Source organism: Manis pentadactyla, chromosome 1 (genome assembly GCF_030020395.1).
Source record: "Manis pentadactyla isolate mManPen7 chromosome 1, mManPen7.hap1, whole genome shotgun sequence".
NCBI lineage: Eukaryota > Metazoa > Chordata > Mammalia > Pholidota > Manidae > Manis > Manis pentadactyla.
In genome coordinates, this window is record NC_080019.1 from 225,755,073 (window position 1) to 225,772,501 (window position 17,429).

The following is a 17,429-nucleotide window of genomic DNA, read 5'->3' on the forward strand; positions in this document are numbered from 1 at the left end:
CCTCATATCATGCTTTTAGGTCTGGATTCAACAATAGGTATGGATTTTTTATAATTTCAAAAAAGCTTTTTCAAGTAAAATACAATAAAATGAGAAAATATGCCATCTAAAAGAAATCCGTTTCACACATTGATTAGTGTTTCCCTTTAATGCTGAATATACTGCTGTTTCAACATGGGGTTAAAATGTATTACTCTGTCAGGAGCTCCTGTTTGGGGTTTCCCTGGCAAAGTTTTATTATTCTTCTGGCTACACTTGTTAAAATGAGGCAATGTATTTCCTCTTATGGGTTGTCCCAGATACAGAGGGTAAAAGTTCTTTATTACAGTTGAAACCAGAAGCCTCTGGAAAATTGTGAGACACCCATTAAAATGCAACTTCCCGCACAATGAAAAAAATCACAGAGACAGCAATATTTTGGTGACCCATACTGCTGCTTTCACTAAGTGAGCGGCAAAATCATAACGATAATCACAGTGATTTACAGTTTATAGAACCTCTAACTCAAACAGTGTAAAGAGTAGCCCTGCTCCATCCAGGTCCCTGTTTCTTACAACTACACATCTCTGGATTTAGCATAATGAACAGCATAGGAAGACTGAAAAGTGCAAAGAGGAGGGCAGACTCCCTAAGAACCTTGGGAATTGTGGAATGACACATCAATGAGTTCTTTGAGCTTTTTTTTTCCCCCTAAGGAGGTGCAGCATTCCCAGAGGTACTGAAGTTCCAGGTCAATGGACAGAGTGGAAGGATCCTATTCCATCTCCCTGCTCCAAAAATCGATGTAATATATTGTCCTTGGATAGAGGACATATCAGATATTAAACTGATAAGAACAGATACTACTCTTGATTTTAGCCAAAAGGCTGAGAAGCAATCCTTGAGCTTCTTTATTGCCTCCCCTGTATCCAGACCAGGATGCCGCCAACCAGTACAGACAAAAAGCTCCAAGAAAAGTGTGCTCTCTCTAACCAGAGGACCAGGAAAAGAGCAGACTAACAATAGAAAAAAATTTTGGCAGTGTCTACCCTACACCAACCAAACACCCACAGAACAAATGCGCCCTCCCCAACCCAAACCCCTTCCTGAGTTTAGCAAGGTCAAAGAGGAAGCTGGTCTTCCATCCATGCAATCAGGCAGTGCTCTGACTCCCCCACAGAAGTGGTGTCAGTGGGGCCAAGCAGGAAGCTGATTGTCCAGCCCTTGACTGGCCTGGCGCAGAAGCAGGCAGCTTTCAAATTCCCCCGTCAGGTGGTATGGTCACCCCATGCAGGGAGCTTGGCTCTGATTACTATCACCATGGACTCATTTTGCCTGTTTTTGAGTTTCATGTAATAGAACTATACACTGTGTATTCTTTCGTGTCTGTCTTCTTTTCTGTAGCAAAATGTTTTGAGACTTATTCAGGTAGTTGTATATATCAGTAGTTAGCTCTTTTAATTAGTGAGTAGTATTCTATTATATGGACATACACAATTTATTCACTCTCCTATACATGGACATTTGCATTGTTTCCAATTTGGGACTATTATTAAAAGCTACTATGGACATTGCTATATTGTGTATGAGCATAACTGATTTTGATTTGATCATATCAATAACATTCCAGATAAATAAATCATTCTCCTAGGTGTATTCATCTACTTAAGCCATCTCTTCTAACTAAATCAACCAGGTAATTGTTAAATTTTATTACTGCATGCTATTTAAAATCAACTTCAATTGGGAGAAAAAGAATGTAAGAATTGGGTGGTAAAAATGCAGTGTGCTTAAAAGACATTTCAGTTCAGACCGGTTGTATGAAGTAGAGATCTATACTTCATTCATTCAGTCCACTTATCGAATCTGATTAAGTAGCAGTACTTTAGGGGACTGGAGTGCCAGCCTTGCTGCTCATGCACTCGCAGCCAATCACTTGGTAGTATAAAAGTTAAGCCACCTAATATGAGGGAGTTTGGGAACTGGGGGACATCCCCCTGCATTCTCAGTCTTTGAATATTATTTTTGTACCAACTTTTCTGAAGTTGGAAGTAATGAAATTTCATGCTGGGCAAGGAAATTGATAAACTTTAATAATCAGCAAACCAAAGGGAATGATAAGAATTGAAATGGCCTCCATTCTGGGGAAAATACAAGGTGATGTTCTGTAATGGATAGAATGTCAATTCATCTTGATTTATGGGCAATTCCTAAGGTATTCTGTTCTCTCCTTTATGATAAAAAGAGAAAAAGAGTGATAGGTGAGTCATTTTCAAAACAGACCCAGTGACATAGAGAATCCATTTCTCCTAATACCTTAGAAACCTACTATACCTTGCCATAAATTAGCCAGTGCCACCCATTGCAGTTAGATAAGAAACTGGAAAGGCACGACATTTCAAGTTAAAAATGCAAGTTAATACTTACAAAAATATATCTGAAGTAGGAATTAAAATGCCTGGAACCTATGATGCAAGGGTGGGCAGGGGAAGGCTCTTTAAGTAAAAATGTTAAGGAAATGAGTTCCATTAACAGTATCCTTCCAAATTCTATCTTCATCCACAATTTTTAGTTTTACCCCTGCACCCCATCTCTTTCCTAAGGACCCATTAAGCTTCCAGTATGGCTAATGTACTAGATTCAGAGTTTACCTGGCATTTCTATGAAAGACTTTAAAACATTCCCATCTATGATGGTGATGAACATCCTGCAGAAAAGACAAAGGGCCCCTGTTAGATGCTAAATGCTCATCATTTTTATTAAACAAGGCATGGTTCCGCTGTAAGAGAGGCATGGTTTCTTACAGAAAGGAGCCTACACACAGTGGGCAGTGTTTCTTAAGCCTTTATGCTGATTAGACTGATTCTCGAGGGAATACTAAAGGAGGAACGTGAATTTTCTTGTTCCTGAGAAATTCTGGATTCAAGTCCTCAGTTGCTTTATCCTGACCTTCACAATGTGCTCTTCTATTGATATTATGAATCTCTGTTTGGTAAGTTCACTTGAAGTACAGTAAAGCCTTGATCAACTAAATTAAAAATAAAGCTTGCTTTCATCTCATGAATTCTGCAAATTGCCATTTGCCCATTAGCTAGTAATGGTTTCCCTTCCATTTGTATGGCTTTGTAGTTTTCAGAATTTCTCTGGTCCCTCTCTGCACTCTACTTCTGTGTTCTGTTTTTGGAATATCACCTCTACATTGTTTTTTACTTATTTGTTTGATAGCAAAGAAAATTTCCCAGTTGTTATGCATAGTATCAGATAGGAATATGGATGCCATTTCTTATTGTGTAAGACCTAAGTACCACTCTGCCACAACATCTTAGAACCATGACAGTTGTTTAAAATCATATAATCAATCATTTTTAGTCCAGAAATAGAGGACTAACATGGTAGTGAGTTCCTTGGACTCCCATTTTAGTCACAGATGCTATAACTGATTCTCCCTTTGACATCTCATGTATCTATGATGTTTCTAGTTACTAAAGATACACTTAAACCTCTTTTCTAAACCAAAAGTAGTTTAAAGGTCACTAGTCTGACCTCCATCTACAAGTGCCAAAGCCACTTGCTGTTATTCCAGCCTGGAGGAATCTCCTAATTCTTATTAGAAATATCTAACAGTGGAAAACAGCCTTCATGAGGTAGAATGAGCCAGATTCTGATGGCTAGATTGTGATCCACCATTGCTGAAACATCAGTTAAGGGAAATAATCAATTAAAGGATGAAGGAAATCAGTGCACAACTGATGCTCCACCATAAAACTGTCCTCGACGGGGGGCAGTTTCTTGGTGTAGAACCAGCAAGACTGTCTGCCTTACAAGAGGATGCAGTAGTCTTTGTAACTCAGCAAGTAGCCATTCCCACGAAGAACCATTCTACGGCAAATCCTGTTATAATGAGATTGCACTGTGTAATATCTTAGAAAAATGTTAAAAAGGCACCCTGGCAATTGAAACAGCAAACATTCTAAACAAGAGGGCACCAACCATTGGAATGACTGTTTGGGGCATTCACAATGACAACCTTTGGTAGCTTAAGCTCTGGTTTATACTGGATAACATAAAAATTGCCTCCTGCCTGGTCTTAGGATAAATTTGGATTGCAGGTAATAAGCGACAAGATAGATTTTCCTTTCCAATCAAATCACTCGTCACCCTTCAGTCCACTTTCAATTTCTTGTGCTATCTTTAGCATACAAGATATATATCTGTTTATATACCAAATTATGGGAATTATTTAAGGCCTAGAAAAGAATTTTCTTTCCTCATAATTTTTATACCCCCTTAATTTCAAAGTCATACACTTACGGTTTATTTCAATTCAGATCAACTCCACAACTTAGCAAACATGTGTTGAATGCCTATTCTGTTCAGACAGAAATTGCGTATGCTAAAATTACCTTTGAAATGTTCTAATTCATTCAACTTATACTGTACTTATTTGCAACTTTTGTGTTTATGGATCTCTATCAGTTTATGTTCTCTCAATTCAGTATTACCCTATGACTAATAATTAATACCTGAGTTTCTTCCCTTGGGATATTGATATAGTATCACCACCTATCTGCCTAGCTACTTGACCCATGCATTTCACCTCTTGGTCACTACTTGGAGCATCATGGAGTCATCCATACATTTTTTTCCTTAAGTTTTGCCAACAGACTAACTTAAACCCACTGGTTATTTAAAATGACAAGTGTAATGGTGGCATCACAAACTGGCATGGTTGAGATCCTGCAAGTTGGATTTGCATGTGTTATGACTCCACTGTGCTGTGTCAGGTGCCATGGAGACACAAAGATGAGACTTGTCCAGTTTCTGAGTTCAAGGAAATCCCAGCTTTATGTGGGAGGCAGATGGTACAAAATAGCTAAAGCACAAGGGAGAAGGCAGTGAATGTCCTTAAACAGAGCAGAGAGAAGGGTTAAATCTGAGGACTATACCAAGGGCTGAAGGGAGGAGGGAGCATTTTTCAGGGCCTGAAAAGGCAGGTAGGATTTCAAGGGCAATAGGCGGAGGGAAAGGTGAGTCCATATAGCAAACATAAGCAAACCCTCAGGGCCGGAAAACGCAGAAGTATTCAGGGTACATGAAGATGCTGGCAGTTGCTATTGTGGGGTGGAGAGGTGGGGTGCATTGTAAAATGGCAAGAGTTAAGACCAATAGAATAAAGCAAATCTGGACATGGAGCCCAGTTCTGCTCCTTTCTGTGATGCTGGATGTTTTGTTCAACCTTGCTAAGACTCCATTGCCTCATTTATTGAATAGGGAAAATAACAATCTCATAGTATGGTTGTGAGGATTAAAAGAGCTGAGATGTTCATTGAATGCTAATACTCACCTTCCATACATCATTTTCTTCTGAAATTACTGTACCTCCCTAGAAAGCAAAAGAAGAATTTGAATAGTGATTTTTTAAAATGTATAATAACAGTTAACATCTATCAAGCATTCAATATATGCCAGAGACTCGGCTCAGTAACTTCACACATCCACTTCATGAGTTGGTTCTATTACGATACTCATTTTTCAGATGAGGAAACTGCAGCCTATAGAAGTGAAGTAAATGTCTCAAGACTATTAAGTGGTAGAGCAGGAATTTTTGAGCCAGGCAGTCTGGCCCTATGGTCCATGCTCTTAAACACCACACTAAAGTAGGCTCTGTTAAAGTGTATCCATTTATTTAAGATACATTTATTGAATACATGTGTCAGTATGTGACAGGTACTGTCAGTAAACCAAAGAGATGAATATTTCTGGCTTCATGAAACTCTGATGTGTACAGGAAGAAGGCCAGTAAACAGATAAGTAAGTTGTGTAATATTTTGGAAGGTAGTAAGTGCTTTGGAGAAAGAAAAATCAGGATCAGACAGTAGGGAGCAAAGGAAAGGGTACAGTGTTTAATTATGGTGGTCTTTGGACAAGGTAGAGAGCAAAGGTGACTTGAGGAAAGATTTGAAGGAAGTGAAGGAGGGCCCTTGAAGGTATCTGGGAGCTTCAAATGAAAGGCCCTGAAGTGGGGGCAGGCTGGGCGTGTTAGAGAAACAGCAGAGGTCAGTGTGGCTGGGGTGCATGAATGAAGAGCCTTGGAGGGATTTGTGGGCCTGTAAGGACTTGGGCTTTTCTAAGAAATAGCTGGGAGCCAGGTGGCAGGGGAGGTGGCTGAGCAGAGGAATGGCATGATCTCATAACGTATCAATCTGCCCTTGATTTTGAGGTGGGGAAGGGGGTGGGGGGCCAGTGTGCAGGCTGCAGCAGCCGGACAGGTGAAGTGAAGATGGTATAGATGTCAATAGCAGTGGCAGGAGTGACACGTGATCAAATTCTGGATGTATCATGAAGGTGGAGCCAACAGGGTTTGCTGATGTATTATATGTGGGGTTTGAGGGGGTATGAGAGAAAAGTGGAGTCTACAGTGAAGCCAAGGGTGTTTTTTAGCTTTCATAACCAAATTGTTCTACTTCAAACATCATGTTTTCTCCCCCAATAACCAGCTTGTGGAACCAAGGAAGGGAAACATTCTCCTCGGTCTCTCACATTTGGGGTAATTACTTGGGGACCGTGCAAATAGGGCTCAGAGGAACGCAGGTGTGACAGTGTAGAGTGCCTGTCGTGACAGTAAAGTTGGGAATTATTGCTGTTATATCGGCCCAGTAGAACAATAGACTCCTTTTTCAGGATCCCTAGCACACACACAGCTGTTCAGTCTGAGGGACGTGGGAGTCACTGATAGAATGTGGAATACCTATCTTGGGAGTTTTGCTACCGGTTTTGTTTTAATTACTCTACATTTTTTGTAAGCTGTAGAAAGTATAAAGGTTTACCTACTCAGCCCAGTTTTCCTTCTGTGTCTGGGAAAAAAAGCCACTTCCTTTCTACTAATCTCTCCCCCTCCTTCTCTACCTAAATGCATGCATTTTTCCCTTGAGGAGAATCCTGGGTTTCTGCATATATGAGCATGTGACCATATGTCCAAGCAGATCTCTAGTACCCACCCCCAATCAGATGTGCAGTGATGTCACTTTTGGACCAGACACTCTCACATACATCATCAAATGACAGCATATATATGTATACACACTGGCTCTCCCTATTACCTGTTGTGTGATTTAGGCCTTATTACTTAACCTAGAAAAGCTCCTTTCCTTATCTGTATATTGGAGACATTGATAACACCAATCTCTTGAGGTTTTTATGAAGAGTGAAATAAAGCATGTAAATCCCTAACTCAGGGCCTCACACAAAGAACATCCTCAATAAGTATCATTTTCTATTTATTATGATTATAGTTATGTTTGTGATTAACCTTCTCAGTCAGCCTGATTAAGTGGAATACAGTAGATGCCCATTAAGTGTTAATCCATTCCCTTTCTCTCTCAGTACAGTTGGGTTCATAATTTTCCAAAACTGAGGAAGATTATAATGATACATGGAGGGAAGTGCAGAACAGCATCAGGTAGAATGGGAAGTTTCCAGAGATGAAGATGCCTGGGCTGAGTGACTGCAGTGATAATGATGAAAAGTGAATGAATAGAGAGATTTCCAGGACATAAAATGAGCAACACCTGGTGAGTGATTAGAAATGAAAAATCTGTACTCTTCCTGCCAAATTACAAAGCTTTTCTGCACATTGCACCAATTATATTTTGTCATAATAATGCTGCATAGTAAACAACCATGAAACCTCAATGTCGTAGATTAAAAATTAATTTCTGCTTGTGATTGTACTGGTTAACCTGGTAGCACTAATGATCTGGGCCAGGCTCAGTAAACCTCAGCTAGGCTTACTCATATGTCTCCACGCAGGCTCTCTGGGTCTTTGCTGGCCCATGATGACTGGATGTTGACTGGGGCTGACAGTGCCATCTCATCATCTAGCTGACTCCCTGGTGTGTTTTCACAGGTGCACCAGAGTTCCAAGAGGGAAAACAGAAGCACATGTGCCTCTTCAGGCCTAGACTTGGAGCTGGCACACAATCTCTTCTACCACATTCTATTTGTCAGAACCAGTTATTGACAGATATTGGTCTTGCAATAGCCAGGGATATGACGGAGGGGGGTATGAAGAATTGAAGGCATTTTTGCAATCAGTTTATCACACACATCAGCTTAATTCAAGTCAATGCCTGTACAGAGGAGAGGGTGTCAGCCCATAATCCCAACCTTCTCTTAAGCTCAGTTGGGTCATTTTGTTACAAATATATGACAGATTGAGTGTCAAGTCAAATCATAAGAGTTATTTGTATCCTTTCTAATGACTGAAAATTTGAGTTTCAGCTGCTATATGCAAGCTTCCTAACCTTCACCATCATGAAAATCCCACTATTCAGAGGCAATCTTGAGAAGTTGTATGCAGATCACATTATTATAAACTGATCCTATTTCCTCAAAGACCTGTTATTTTTTTGTTCTCATTAGTTGTGATTGATCTTGGCAGGGTCTGTGAATCTCCACTGTCCTCTAACCCTTAGCTCCAAAATTTCTCTGATCCTGGCTTCCCTGACAAGCTGACTTATAATGATTTATAAGTAGACACTCCCATTTCTTGAAGGTGTTTACTTGTAAAACAACTCTGTGATAAATCCTTGCTTAAATTGTTTGTCTGCTTTGACAAGTAGGATTAAAAAAAAATGGAGGCATCCCTGGACATATTCATTGACAGACTTGGAAATCAGAATAACAGCCTAAATAGTGTTTCCACCGAGGTTTCACCTAGAATCAAAAATGTCATCCTTAAACCAACGAACTACTGCTCAGTGGAGCATGCGGAAACCACCCTCCAAGCAGACTAACTAGGCAGTTTCCTTAGAAGCTATAATTTTAGGTCTATGAAAAATGCATGCATCTGTCTGCTCAATCATAGCGGAAATTGACAGCACACCATGGCTCTTACTACATAATTAAAAGTAAGGCTTAAATTGCATATATCTCTGTTGGCTCTAATAGGGAATTGTATTCGTATTCATGACATAATGTGATTAGATAGTAAAAAGGTGATAGATAAACTGATGTTCCTTTATTTATGTATTCATTAAATATGTTCTCAGTGTCTAGTGTCTGATCAGTTCCTTTCTTTTTGTACTCTTTTCTTTTTAAACATTTTCCTTTCTTTTTTTTCCTTTCATTTTTTTCTTTTCAATACAAAATGACATTATGATGTTAGACCCAAACCTCAATGCAGAATTCTTATGATTTAGAAAGGACCAAGTGAAGGTGGCATCCTGTGAGCTAGTTAGATCTAATGTACTAATCATGTCTTTTTGTTCTGATGCTTTAATGTCTTGGGGCACTGCAGGCACTGAAAAGGACTATCCCTCCCAGAGTGAGCTAATTCCTTGAGAAAACAAACAACTCCCCCAGGAATGTGCCTTTCATATGCAAACCAATCAATCCAGATCCCATGCTTCCTAACCATCTCCTTTAGCTCTTATGTTCTAGGCCAATTTCTACTTGCCCTTATCACCTCAGGACCGGTTTCCAGAGGACTAGCATCAGCCTCTGCTGCACAGTCCACTAAAATTACTCAGATTAGTTCATCCTAAACCTCTTCACCCTGTCTCATAAGTGCCTTCCTACAGAAGCCATAGTAAGGGCTCTGGCCACATTTTCCCTTTGCTCCTCTGCCTCCTGACTGACCCTGGTGTTTCCCTGTGCAACCCTTCTTGGAGTGATGTGCTTCCTTTTTCTAGTTATCTGTGAATATAAATGGTTATTTCTTCATTAACATTTGTTTCCATATCTGGATGTGTTACCATATCTGATTAAAACAAATCCCAGATGTGTTCTAAACACCTAAGTATTTGTAACCAAACTAGGTGAGGAATGTTAGTTTGTTCATTTTTCAGATCTCCTTCCCGGGCCCACAAATAATTTCTGACTATGATATGAAAAAAGTAAATCCAAAATACACCTACCAGTGACAAGGGAAATAGCTAAAGCAACAGATGCACTAACAGATCCTTGGTGCCCAGCCCCTGGTTTGCCTAAGCTTCCTGCTCCATGAACAGAAGAGACAGCTTGCACCTCTGTGCCAGGCACAAAGTAACAAAGTACTGTCAGTTCACATTCTCTCTTTAGTAAAAGGTTTGGAGATAGAACAAGACATGTCCTTCTCCTGAAGAGAATGACCTACTGGTGAGGTGAGGGACAGTACATGAATTAACCACTGTAAGCATATGCAAGCTCCATGCACCTCTCAGGGAAGCTTCTGGTGCAGGCAGAATTTGCACTGGGTCTTGAAGGATGCACAGAAGTTCTGAATAAGGTCAGGCTGGGGATCTTATATAGAGGACCATTATTTCTTTGCAAGAATAAAAAGTGTGAGACGATATGTAGAGTTGGGTTTTAGAAACTTGATAGTTCCTGTGGCTTTACAACTTTCCTTAGTTTGTACTTTTACCATCAGCCATTTACCTAGTCAGCAAATTTCAAGAGTAGAGCAGAACTGCATAGTTTCAGTCTGTCAGTCTTAGGAGATAAATCATCCCTTGGGATTGCAAGTTTGCAGGCATGGGGGCCGATACCCCCCACCTGTCCACTTTAGAGCTCAGACCTTCTCTCACTCATCTGGTAGGTAAGCAACAGGGAGAAAGCAAAGTAGTTTGCATGTGTCTGGTCCCTAAAAGCCACTTGAAATAATACCAATGAGAAAATAATGAGCTGGTGAGTTGAATTTTTAGCAGCAAATTTATACTCAACCATTACTGCACTTTATTCCTCAGCAAACTGTTATATACCCAACCCAAGGCACTAGAAAATGAGGGTGGAAGCCAGGGGATAGCATTCTCAAGATACCAGCTATTAAGCATGATAATTGTATTGTTGCAGTGACCCAGATCTCTCACACTCATGGTTGTTCACCAGTTCACAAACTCCAAAGGTTTGGAAAATATAGCCCTCTGAAAAAAGTTGAGGCACTTCCATTACTTTCAAATTACTCTACTCTGTCCAGACCCAAACTGTACTCATTTCCAAAGGAAATGACTCTTGAGAATCTGAAGAGCCTCAGTTATTCTTAAATCACTTTGCAAAGCAAGCACAAAATTAATCAGGGCTCCTATGTTTGGTGTCAGGCAGGCATGCAGCAGAGAATGCCATAAATAAAAACACCAAGTTTGACTGTTGGCCAAAACCTTAGGGAAGTCTTGTTTTCAACTGGGTAAAATAAAGCCACACCAGTCTGTTCAACTGTGCAAGAGCAAACTGGAAAATATCTCAAATAAATAAAAAAAGCCCTGTTTAACAAGGAGTTACTCCTTCACTATTAACCCATTAGCAGAGATGTTTGTTTATGTTCTTAAAATGTTAAAATAATTATTCTTCTGTCCTGCCGTTGGGGCAGTTGTGTTTCCAGCTAGACAGTATTCAAGGTGTAGGGCCTTTTCATGCACATGACCGCCACAGGGCTATAAGGCCTTCCATCCTTTTGCAGTTTGCTAGCACTTGTTTACTTCTTTGATGTCTTAGGATGTTTCAGAATCTGAGGATGCTGTAAGTGTAAGAGACCTCAGAGATCTCCTTTGTAGAGGAGAGGGAAACACATGCACACACACACACATGTTCTGAAGGTAAATCATTACCCTGAGCATTTACCAAGCATTCATTACGTGAGACACTCAGATAAAATTTTTAATGGCAACTATTGAATTCTCATGACAACCGTATGAGAGAAGGTCTTTTATCACTCCGGATTTCTAGAGATAAAAGTCCCAGATACCAGTCGGCTTCCAAAAATATCCACTTAAAAAATATCTGTGCATCCACTTAAAAAGGAGAGTCATTGCAAATTATCATCATTGTTCCACCCTCCATAGCACATACATTAGGCGGCAAGTGGACAAAAGGGGCTCAGGGTAATTACAGGGTTGCCCTGGACAAGATGCCTGAATGTAGGTGAGACTCAAGTCCACTAGTGACAAATTCCTGGCCTTTTTCTTGGACATAATTCTGTTGAGGGATAGAGGGGCTGCAGCTGAAAATACTAAAATAACAAGAAAATGTATTCAAAGAAGTTTCTTATGTCCTGAAGAAAGCTATATGTAAAAAATACTTAAGATGTAAAGTTGATTATTTAATATAGAGCATTTGAAAATAATTCTGTGATAAGTCCTCAGTAATTTCATACACTCAGTCCATTTTGTTTCTTTTCAAAATCCAAGGCCACTTAATCCCCAAACTCACATTCTATCAGACTAATTTGGTATAATTTCTCTTACCCAGATTTGTAGCCATATTTAAGGGGGACTTGGCAAGTCATTTAATGTCTTTGTGCCTCATTTTCCTTAATTATAAACAGGGATGATAAATAAGAGTGCCAAAATACCCAACCCCATATGGATACTCTAAGAGTTGAATGAAATGATACATGTAGAGCTTATAAAACAGTGCCTGGCCCATGGTAAATCCTTAAAGAGGTCATATATTATATTATTAATTTTCTGTTATTACTAATTTGTCTTATTTCTGTAGGTCTCAATTGGAATAATGTGAGTTCATGGGGGTCTAAGGTCAAAAGTTAGCTTTGATAATAAAGCTTTCACCTTATTTGCCACTTTGATCTCTTAACATGTAAATTCTATTTCCACAGTCCAGATAAGATGCCATCACCATATGCTCAATATAGATGTACCCTAGTTGTTTGGGACTAAACTAGAGAAAACAAACAAAAATTATCTTCTCTAAATATAGAAAAAAATGAAGCAATCAATTTATGATGACCTACTGTTTATTGGAACTATATAATTTCTAATCCTCACCACCTTAAAAGGTAGACAAAGTCATCCTATTTTATAAATGTAACCCTGAGGTTCTAAGAGGTGAAGTAATCTGCACCAGGTCACATAGCTAAAAAGTGACTGAGATGGGTTTTGCATCCTGCTTTTTCTGAGCAGAGCCCACATTATATTACATGTACACTCCTTACTTAGACAGCAGTTCTCAGCCCTGACATTACAATCACCTAGGGAACATTTAAAACTGCCAATACCCAGGACCCATCCAAAACAACTGAATCACAGCCTCAGGGAACAGGGAAGGGGAAAGCCAGGTACCTGGAATTTATAAGGTTTCCTGGTGGTTGTAACGTACAGTCATGGCTGAGAACCACTTATCTAGACTCCGCTGTCTTCTAAAGTGTATAAAATACAGATTAACTTGAAGGAGTACCTCTCACATTATCTATTCCATTAATTAGTTTAAAGTAGTTTAAATGAAGAGTCATTTGCATCATTTACTCGATGAACTAATTTTCCCTTCTTAGAAAGTCATCCATCCAAATTTAGAGGAAGACTCATATGTCTCTTACTTTGTTTCTAGATTATGAGCCTTACAATAATTTCTAAAAAAAGTATTTTTGAGAGCTCTTTTGTGTACTTACTGTTAGAAATGACATACATAAAGAAAAATGAGCCACTGTTCTTCTCAAGGAACTTGCCATCATTATTGCAACAAATACCTATCAAGCATTTTAATGACCCTGGGCATTGTAGGAGACCTTGGGTATATAGTAGCAAACAATGAACATGTGACTCCTGGCCTTTTGGAACTTACAGTCTAGTACAGAGATAGGAGATCAGCAGGTAACGATGAAAATCAGTAAATTATAAGGTAAGTAGAAATCATGGTAAATGTTATGAAGGAAATAAACAGAGAAGGCCTCCCTTAGATTGGGTGGTTAGGGATAGTTTCCATGAAACAGGTTCAAAATCATGAGGATATTTGATAGCTGTCTAGTGTATTCATAACAGTTAATTTCATCATACTGAGTAGACTCAATATATACCTTTTTATGTCTGATTTCTTTTTCTTAATGTAATGTTTTTGAGATGTATTCATGTTGTTGAGTGTATTCAAAGTTTCTTTCTTATGGCCACCAAGCAGAATTTGAGTGTGTGAATATACCCTGGGTGATTTTTATGCACACAAAAGTTTAAGTATCACTTAATTTGATTTCTGTTTCTTTAAGGGTGATGACAACTGTTAGGTTTATCATACATAATGAAACTTGACCAACTATGGACTTAGGCACGCAATACACATTAGCTGATTGGATAAATTTTTATGCCAACAGATAACACCTATTATTCTCTCTCCAGTGCCCTTACCTACAATACACTTTTAAAAACATTTAAAGTGGATGTTAATTTGAGCCAACAAAAAAAGGAATGAGTATTTCCATACACAGCAAATGATCCATTTGGGGTGAGGTCATGGAAGCACATTAACAGCACAGAACCAGTTTATTCTCAAGTGTCCATATAATGGAGGGAAACATTGCCCCACTGATCCTGGTCATTGTAGGACATGTAAACATGTCCATGGGTGATTCTTACTCTTTGGTTGTAGGAATGGTTGATTCTTATTCTTACTCATTATCATAATTAATGATAATAATTAACTATGCAAAATTCGGATGCACTGAAGTGAAGATACTACTGTATCCTGAAAGCCAGACTTGCCCTTATTAATCTCTGCCTCTACCATAGCCTGTGTCACAACATCTAGAATCTAGGTGCTCAATAAATGTTTCTGGAATTGAACTGAATGAAGATAAATTGCTTTAATACTAAATACAAATGTTTACAATGTGCTAACCGTAATGATTAGTTTGGGAAGTGTTAAAAGAAGCACTTACCCCGCCTGCATTTTAAGGCAAGTCACATTTCTGAGCTGAGATTGATGTTCTCCTTAATGCCTCCATGAAACAAGACTACCATTTAAATCAGTTAGTGTGCCAGAAGCAGTCTGGGAAATGTCAGTGTGGTCTGTGATTACGAGCTGGTCTAAATGAAGAAAATAAGTTCCCCTTAATAAACTGAGCTTTACAGTTTAATAGGCTTCAGAAACCTATTAAAATGAAGAGAGACTGACTTGACTAAAATAAAAGGCTTAAACATATTATTGCCTATTAAAATTCATTCATTAATTATGGGATAAAGCCATCAAGAGAGATTCCATTTTGATAGGAAGCAGTTAGAAGATAGTTATTGAAGGTTCACACTCTGAAGTCAGATAGATTAGGTCTGCCGTGTCCTACCTGAGACCTAGGGCAATCCATGTAACCTCTGTGACACTTAGTTCCCTGACCTATTAAGAGGAGATAATACTAACAACTGGGTTGCACTCTGATTGAATTACATAATGCATTATATTTGCCTTGCTAGACAAATTTTGGGCAGAAGTCCAGCAAATAAGTATCCTCTGAGAGCTTGTTAGATATGCAGAATCTGAAGCCTCACCCCAGACCTACTCCATTTAAGCAAGATCCTCAGGTGACTTGCATGCATATTAAAGAAATGCAGATCTTAAGTATATTACATATGCCAGACACACAGTAAATGCCAAATAAATATTCACTACTATTATTGTATGGAAAATTTCAGAAATATACATAAGATACAATTCCATTTTCTGCCAAAGGATAGTCAGATATATTTCTTTACTGTATTGTTTATGTCTTTCATCTTAGAATTCTTTAACCATTGCAAAGATTGATGGTCCTTTAACAGATTGCATTTAATATAAACCCTGATTTTCTTAGTTTGATGATCATTTGCAAAACCAGGGTGTGATAATAGGCATTCATCGTCTGAAAAGCAGGCCTTATTTCTTTGGAACTACAAACTTACAGCTTTATCAAGATTGGCAGGCTAATGTTAAAATAAAATTAATTGACCTTTTTTTTCCCTCTTCACAGCCATATAATTGATAGAAAAGAAGATGAAACATAAGGGAACGAAGAGCAAGAATTTGAGAGGTGACCACTCCTAGTTTCCTTAAGCTTATTTTAGCAAAGATTAGAGACAGCATGTATTGGGTGGGGAGCAGCAACACTTTCCTCACGGGTTTTCCCCCCCTGCATCAATACACTGGTGTGGTACTGTCTGACAAACATCCGAGGGGAGTAAGGAGCTCAGTATTTGACTTGGGGAATTCTCCGTCTCCCTTGAGTAGGAGTTGGGAGTATAGTAAAGGCAGTGCATTCATTACTCATGAGTTTCAAACAGAAAGTACAAACCATTGAACTTCCAGATTTTTCAAAGCAAGCATGCTGTCCCCAAGCAAATAAACTGAAGATGGTGTGAGACTGTAAGAAAAGTTAATTTATTGGAGTCTCTTCTAAGAACAATCAATTTGCCCTTCTCCCACAGCCATAGCTGAACTGAAATAGAAGAAGCAGGGGGCATTTACAGTGGACATTTTATAAAAGGTGGAATCTAGGCTTCACCTTCCCAAGGGCAGCTACTCACTTGACATCTAATAACAGATTAATTTTACCTGTTTTGGAACTTGACATAAAATTATAAATATATAATCTGCTTCTTTCACTTGACATAACTGGGAACACATTACTTCTTAATATCATTTATATTTAGAAAGAGAAGTATAAAAAGGACAACCAAATGCAGAAAAGAAACCAAAAAGCTCTAATTATAAATAATGTATTTGATTTGCTATCTAGAAAAACCAGAGAATCAATGTAAAGGGTTCTGTAATTTAATTTTTAGAAGACAGTCGCCATTTTTCTTCAAACAATAGAGAAACTTTTAGATTGCCTATTTTACTAACTCATTCACAGACTTGTCAGGATGTTTTTGCATAATGTATTACTGAGAAAATGTGAATATAGATGATTTGTAAAGGCATTGCTAAAAAGGCAGTTTAGGCCAACTCTGTGTGCCCTATTAGTATATTACAGTACTTCATAATTTAAAATTAATTTTTATTTCATCTGAGGGTATATGCTTTAAGGGATAAAAGTGAACTCATGGTAATTTTAAGCTAAGAAGAATATTAGTCTGAAATACCTGTTGGTTCATTTATTCAACAAATTTTGAGTGCTAGTAATAAAATGTTGAGCAAAAACAAACTTGGCCTCTGTCCTGATGGATCTTACAATCTGGTGAGAGTCAGACAGTCATCAAAGAATCACACATATAAATTTAAATTTCCACTAAGATCAGAGTGGAGGGAGGCACAGCCCTGTAACAGTGCATCAAAAGGGGGAATTGACTTAATAGGGAGTGTCAGAGAGAGTTTCCCCAAGGAAGTCATGGTGGAGCTAATATTAAAATCAGAATAATAAAAGAATGGTCCTAGAATTTAAAACAGCCTTGAAATTATACAAATGATGTTTGCAGAAACTGAGTGCAACATCTCAGCTGTTTGCCTAGAATATTTCCCATCATTACTGCTAGTATCCAACACACACACACACACACACACACACACACACACATACACTTTGACATGTAGCTCTTATGCAACCTCAGCTGTCAGCTGAAATTTCTTTCTTAGGGAAGAAGTCCCCAGATGTTCTTCACTCTCCTAAAGCAGATCAAAGTCCCCTGTTTCATACTGTTATATTACTCTTCACATCTTCTTTATAGCATGTCTGATAGATTTGCTCCCTTGCTGGTGAAAAATAACATGAGATGATCTATACCACG

General features: G+C 38.6%; 1 non-coding gene across 1 annotated transcript; it reads right to left on the reverse strand.

Moving 5' to 3' along the window:
- Window positions 1–693: 693 nt before the first annotated feature.
- LOC118908693 (U2 spliceosomal RNA) lies at window positions 694–878 on the reverse strand. Its single transcript, XR_005023297.1, has one exon. It is a non-coding gene; the product is annotated as a U2 spliceosomal RNA (small nuclear RNA).
- Between the last annotated feature and the right edge of the window lie 16,551 nt (window positions 879–17,429).